Here is a 6,867-nt window from a genome sequence, read left to right as displayed (position 1 = left end):
ATTTACGGCGGCGCGTCTGCCTGTGTGTGCGTGTCCGTGTGTGCCTGCTGCACGCTCGTATATAACAACAAGTTTGGGTAAATAAAAGTGTCCCCTCGTGCACTTTCTTCCGCCTGGCGGGGAACCGGGGGAAGCGGAATAGCGGGGTAAGGGGTGCCGCCGGTGACTCCGAACAGAGCGGAGAAGCCGAACAGAGCGGCATGCAGATAAAAGGCACGGGGAGGATAAAAGCAGAATATACAGCCTCTCCAGCAGGCCCAGTGAAATAAATCAGCAGGTTCTGCAGCTGTTCACCATTTATTAGCCTGCCCTCTTTAGGGGGGGGGGGGGTAGGGAGGCAGTGGTGATTCATGTCCTTTCCCAAAGAGTTATTACAGGAGAGTTAGAAACTGTGTGCCCTGCACCCCTTCACCTCCCCCACAATTAGCGTGGCCAGATATATTATTATTGTCATTAATATCGGAGCGACGCAGCCAGAGGCTCTCTGTGGAAACTGACGGCACCCGAAAGCACCCCCTCCCGGGAAAGGGGGCCCAACTGATGATATGCGCTGCTGTTTTTTTTCCGGGTTTGGAGTTGTGGTTCGGGGTGTGTCCTGGAAGTAAGGAGGCGGGGAAGCAGCCCAGCTTTGGGCCATTATAATAATGATGGAGACGCTCGTCACGTTACAGCGGTGAAGATAATTAAAGAATGTTGAAAAGTGATTTTTAAAAATCCTGTTTGTTTGGTGGAACTCCATACCAGCCGAAGGTGTGTAATCCACTGGAAATACTTGTAAATATTAGAGAAGGACAGGTTTTATATACTCTCACAGACTGCTTCCCTTCTCCACTCTCGCTCTGTCTCTATGGTTTTCAGATGCCATGGCCACTCTCACTTGGGCACATCTGATTGGTTCCCTCGGTGGTACAATCTGCCCCCACCTGATGGATCTTGCTGAGTGATGTCATCAAGTTGAAGACACTCCTCCTTTTGATATTAGAACCTGTAAGTTCTGATGTCAAGAGAAGCACTATTATTGTACTTCTGAGAAACATTCAAGATGAATAAAGAGCATTTAGCCACGTAGGGCACCCAGTATGAAGGACTCTGCTTTTCTGCTAGGATGTAGATGTTAAGACAGAATAGATCACAATAAATATAGAAATCTTGGCGTGGTTGAGGCACCATTATTCAGACAAATGACTGTTTCTCTTTTTATTTACTTGCCCAGTGTCAGTGCCAGGATTTCAAGGGGAGCCTTGATGTCGAGTGAAGAGCAACATGGACGCCAAGTGCAGGAGAACATCCTGCAAGTGGTGAGGTTGTCACAGGGGTCCGTATTGCCTGTGATTATTTTAACAATCTCCTACCAGGGTACCGCTGGGATCCTACAATGGAAACTGTCCCAGGTTAATATCATCGTGGGTAAACAATCTCTTACAGATGTTGTCTTGCTCCCAGAAGCTATCTACATACTTCTGGCCAAACTGCTAATGCTGAGGAGGCCTGGAACCATCCTCCATAACTGCTTATCCGGTCTTGAGTATCTAACGTCATGTTCTACAGCTGAGAACCTCTACAAGCAGTTTCAATTATTTCTCTACTTTCTTGTGCAGATTTTCCTGGATGCCGAGGTGAAACAATTCCCAAATCACAGATCAGTTAATTACAACCAATTTAGTTCCGCTCTTTGCACACCTGTCTGGATTGGACTCCCTTTAACGTACATCTGGCTGTTTTTTTGGGAGGCCAAGGGGCAGAAGGAAACATCGTGATCATGCACTCATAGGTTTCCAATCAAAGTCCCAGGAGTATCCTTCAACAAGGTAATTAACTTGAATTACTCCTGTAAAACCTCCAGCTGTAACGAAATCATTCAAAAATGAAGAATACAGTACAGTTGTGTTTGCTTTGGATGGAAGTTTTAGCTAAGCAGCTAAATATAAAAGTAAACAGCACGGAATTGTCGCCGTGGCGAATTGTGATCCTGACCTCGCACACCTGCGATTGTAACCCAGGACTGAGGAGCCTGTCTGCTCCTGTTCTTTAATTGCTCTACAGAAGTCGCCTCACCTGGTGTTTCAGGTGTTAATCAGCTGCTAATTAAAATGTATTCTCTTACATCTGGCCCCCGAGGAACCTAATTGTACACCAGCCCCCCCCCCAGGCCCCCACCCTTCCTATTTGCCCCTGTCATTATATCGGGCTTGACTCACCTCTTTGGCCTCGTTTATAAGCTTTATATACTGAATAGATAACTGTGAGATGTGCTGTCAGCGGCAACGGGCACTTAGCCTGTGATCTGTGTTCTCTCTCTGCGGACGCTGGGGGGGCTTTTAGTCTAACTGGCACCTTTTATTTTATTATTGAAAAACAAGGTCGGGAGTGTCTATTCGGCTGCCCCCATTTTTATTAATATTGTCCCGTCGCTTGTAGGACTAATGATGCATTATTATGAATTTATTCTAAAAGATAAATTTTAAAAATTAGATTTTCTGCTGTCCCATCCGTTCAGGATGTGGTTCAGCCATGGGAAGCCGTGCTGCCGGGGGGGGCTTAGGTCTGTGAGGGCTTCCCCTGTGAACCCAGAGGACTCAGATGCTGTACCTGTGATCAGGAGGTTGTTGACTCAAACATCAGGCTCCACAGAATGATTTCACCAGCAGGCTCTTCAGTTAGCGGCTGCTTTCTCGATGCTAAGTGTCGTTTTAGGTAAAAGTGTCTGTTAAATAAATAAAAAGGTAAAGGAGGCTGAAACAGGACCTGAATCTCCAAATCTGGTGCTGAGGGGTGGCAGCCCTGCCCATTGAGCCACCTTGCTGCCTTCTATTAAACACAAATAAAGTTTATTGCTATATAGGTTTTTTTTATATATATATATATAGGTTTCTACTGAAACGAAAAACCCTCTGAGGGTATAAAGCCGCAACATTTTGACTTTCCTTAAATATACCAGCCGCTGTCCATATCCATGTTTGTCGTTTGTATCCCAGTGTGTCCTGTTCATCCCGGTGTTCTGTCTTCACTTCATCCGGGGAGCCAAATCACTTTCTTGTCATCATCCATCTTACATGTTTGATTTATTGGTTACAGTTCATATAAAGTTTGCTGAGTTATCGAGTTACTATTCCTGACTGCTTTAGACATAATGAATTATGGTCAAGGTATGTGGAGGCGGGGGTGTGGCTGTGGATTTATATTTTATTCAGTTTATTTTTCGTGAAGGTGTTCGTTCATTGCCGATTAACCCTTTAGGGGACGTTATCTAGCTGAAATCTGGGAGTGCAGCTCAGGGTGTCAGTTGGCTTATAATTTCACATCCGTTTAGCTGGTAGTCACAGCCCTGCCAGGGTGATAAATTGGAAACCCAGAAGCTCTCCACTGGCACCTAATGTAGCACAGAATAAGCTACGCATGCAATAAACCTCGCCAGACCCCGGGGAGGTGACATTCTGTAAGAGAACCAGGCTCCTTGGGTGACGCACCAAATCAAAACAGAATTAAAACTGGGTTCTGTTTCCCACGGACAGATAGAAAGACGCAGGAGCCGCACAGTGGTCTGTACCCAGCATGCCCGGCGTCGAGTCTGCAGCGTGACGTCAGCCTCCGGATATCCCTGTCGTCGTAAACTGTCCGTGTCGTTAATCTCATCACCCTCCCCGCAGTGAAAATAGGGAGGCAGGGGGGGGGGGGGGCAGATTGTAATATGAAGTTTACTAGCAGAATGAAAGTGATCTACAAGGACCCGTGTGTGTGTGTGTGTGTGTGTGTGTGTTTGTGTGTGTGTGTGTGTGTGTGAGCAATGGCAACAAAGAGGCTGAAGAAGTCAAGGTAAAGGCAACGTTAACTACATAACGACACTCCCCCCCCCTCGCGGGCTCCCCGTAACCGTCGTTAATTTGCTGAATTTACTGGAGCAAATGGGCCTGACAAGTAATACAGTGAGAAACGGGACGGCCAGTACCACCCCCCACGTCCCCGTCCCCCCCATGCACCCCCTGGCACTATCTATGAGGTGCTGACACTGGCCTCCTGATTGGTTTGGACACTTTCATTTGTACCTGCTTTGGGGGGGATGGTTGTTAAAAGGTTGTGACAAATGAGGAAAGTCGGAGTCGTTTTTGTTTTTTGTTTTTTGTTTTCTCCCAGCCAGCAAGACCATGGAGACTCAGGATACGATTTAGTGGCATGTTAATTATCCTGGAGGATCGTCTCTCGGATGCATTGGAGACAGATAAAAAGATCTATCAGGTTAATGCACCCCCGCGTCACCGGAACCCGGGTGTGAGCGTGCTCTGGAAACGGCCCTTTCGCCGTTCCTCTGTCCTTTTTTATTTTTAAGCTGTGGCAGACTTATTTTTAAGGGCCAGGCTGCACCCTGCTCAAATTGCCCTCTGCTGGCCAGCCCCCCCCCCCCCCTGCTGGAGCTGGTCTGTTCTAACTCAGTGCAGAAGTATGTGAGGGTCAGTGTGCTCCTCCTGCGCATTTCAGATTCCCACCTCCTATGCGGTAATGTTCTTTCACCACAACACCGCCCCCCCCCCCCCCCCCCAGCCTGCTTCTCCTCTGCTCTCCACGCCACACCACAGCCTCATGCCATAAATCAGCGGACAGAATCGTGTCTGCCAGTTAGACTAAACAAGAGCATTTGTGAGGATTTGCTCTCTGCCATTAATCATCCTGACAGTTCCAAAAACACATTTCCCCTTTAATGACTGTATTTGGATAATCAGGCCTGTTTCCTTCCCCCAGTCCGCCTCTCTGCCTCCTCTAACCCACCCCCCCATTTTTTTTCTTCACCTTGCACAACACTCCAGGACAGCTGGGATAACTTACCACTGAGAGAGAGAGACAGAGAGAGAGAGAGAGAGAGGAGAGGAGAGAGAGAGGGGGCGGCAAGTTACTCCAGGTTCTAAATAGTATAAATAATCAAACTGTCTTTCAAAAATGTTGTACTGTCATACTGTCAATCCCCCTCCCCCCCGAAAGGATGTAAACGTGGAGCCTGGGATGGGATGAAGCATCCCAGGACAATCGAGAGCCCTGGGTCTTTTCCGGAAAGAATAACAGGGCCCTTGACGGGCACAGCACCGACCCCCCCTTGATTGCAGCAGCACGTGACAGAATAGCTGTGGGATTAGCTCTTTGGGGGGAAGCCTGATGACGTTCCTGCTATTTTTTTTTTTTTACACCTGGAAGACAGCAAGAGAGCGAACGAGGAAAATGGGCGCTTTCACACCCGGAGTCGATTGGCAGCTGCTATTGGATGAAACGGCGAATCCACTGTGGACAAAAGCTGTCAGCTGTGGATGAAAGCGTTTCCTGCGTGGGAGACGGATCTGCCCCTTTCCTCGGGACGGATCTGCAGGGAGCAGACAAAAGTTTCGAATAAACGTCTTTCTTGTTTTTTTTTTTTTTGCTTTCTCCCCCCACCCCCCACCCCCCAACCCCCAACCCCCAACCCATCTCGACATGGCTGCCCCACAAAGGCCGATTCAGGCATAGCGGTACAGCTTTCTGTCAAGCAGGACTTTTGGATGTTTGGGGTAGCCACTCACCAACAACAATTCCAAAACAAAAACTTTTTTTTTTTTTTTAATCCGTGGTTTAAACCCAGAAAACATATATGATGAATGAAGCGACTGTCCCGCAGAGTGAGTGTTACACCTGTGTTTATGCAGCACAAAGAAACAGGTGCAGATGGCAATCAGCAACCCACACAGACAATTAAGCAATTAGATGGGAGAAAAACAGTGACGACTGAGTGATTCCGCACACGTATGATGCCAAGCGGCATAATGATCAGCTGGAGTCGTTGTTGTCTTTATCAAAACGCTTTCGTCCACATTTTGTTTCCATCCAGTCGCCATGTTTGTTTGGATGTGTGAAAATATGCGGAATGGTTGCAAAATCGGGAGGATTTTTTTGGCCGGCGGAGGCAGATAGTGACGCATGCGTGACTGCTGGGCTTCGTGAGGCACCACAAGTACCGTGTGGCATGAAATGCGAACACAGGAAAGTGCAAAGAAACGTATGGGAGAGTGTGGCCTTTGGGCCAGGCCTGGGGGGCCGCCGTGGGGGGAAACCGAGGAAGGTGCTGTCACCCCGGTTACAGAAAGTGCGCAACAACCCCCCCCCCCCCCCCCGCGAGATGGCTGCGTTCTCTTGCCAGGGTTTTTTTCTTTCCAGCGTGGCCTCCGTGATGCATGGGAGCTGACAACCCCGCGGCATTACCCACCCCCCCCCCCCCAGCACGCGGGCAAATCAGACCCAGCTGGGAACGCGCGCATTAGCGGTGCGCCATAATTGCGAGGGTCCTCTCGCGCGCAACCGCTGCGGCGCTGCGTCTCCCTGTGCATTTGCATGTCAAGGGCGCCTGGAGACTTGGAAGGGAGAGACAAACAAGGCAAGGAGGGGAGGGGGGGGGGGTCATTATGCAACATCCCCTTTTGGATGCGTTAATTCACCGCGGGATCTGGCCAATTTACCAAAGAGTCGCACAGTCAATGAATCAGCGCCGTGGCACTTCCAAAGGCCGGCGTGGTTCTCAGGGCGCGGAGGCATGCGTTCCGTTTGAAGGTGGGAGGGGGGATGCAGAACCAAGAGCCAAAGAACATTTTTTACTCTCTTTGTGAGGGAGAACATAAAGAATGGCCTGTATGATTGTTTTACAACCCAGATGAAAGATGGGCCTGACATCTGGGCTGGTTTATTGTGTGGTTACTGTAGGGCTCTGAGGAAGGATGAGAGATGGAAGCAGGCAGGGAGGGGGGGGGCCGGAGAGGGAGGGGGGGGCAGAGAGGGAGGGAAGGTCCACTCCCTGGACAGTTTATAATCTCCCCAAAACCCTGAGAAGAAGGCGCTTGGGCTCTTGTCCCATAAAAA

General features: G+C 49.1%; 1 long non-coding RNA gene across 4 annotated transcripts; it reads left to right on the top strand.

The window, feature by feature from the left end:
• Positions 1-1,009: 1,009 nt before the first annotated feature.
• LOC111861027 (uncharacterized) lies at positions 1,010-5,389 on the top strand. 4 transcript variants are annotated; one of them, XR_002842155.2, is made up of 4 exons: positions 1,010-1,391; positions 1,599-1,808; positions 4,132-4,233; positions 4,800-5,389. It is a non-coding gene; the product is annotated as an uncharacterized lncRNA (long non-coding RNA). The 4 variants fall into 4 exon arrangements; XR_011992441.1 differs by having other exon boundaries at positions 1,010-1,298; positions 1,599-4,233; XR_011992440.1 differs by having other exon boundaries at positions 1,599-4,233; positions 5,182-5,389.
• The last annotated feature ends 1,478 nt before the right edge of the window (positions 5,390-6,867 follow it).

This window comes from Paramormyrops kingsleyae, chromosome 7, assembly GCF_048594095.1.
Source record: "Paramormyrops kingsleyae isolate MSU_618 chromosome 7, PKINGS_0.4, whole genome shotgun sequence".
Lineage (NCBI taxonomy): Eukaryota > Metazoa > Chordata > Actinopteri > Osteoglossiformes > Mormyridae > Paramormyrops > Paramormyrops kingsleyae.
The sequence above is the reverse complement of the archived record's forward strand: the minus strand, read 5'-3'. Positions and strand labels throughout refer to the sequence as shown.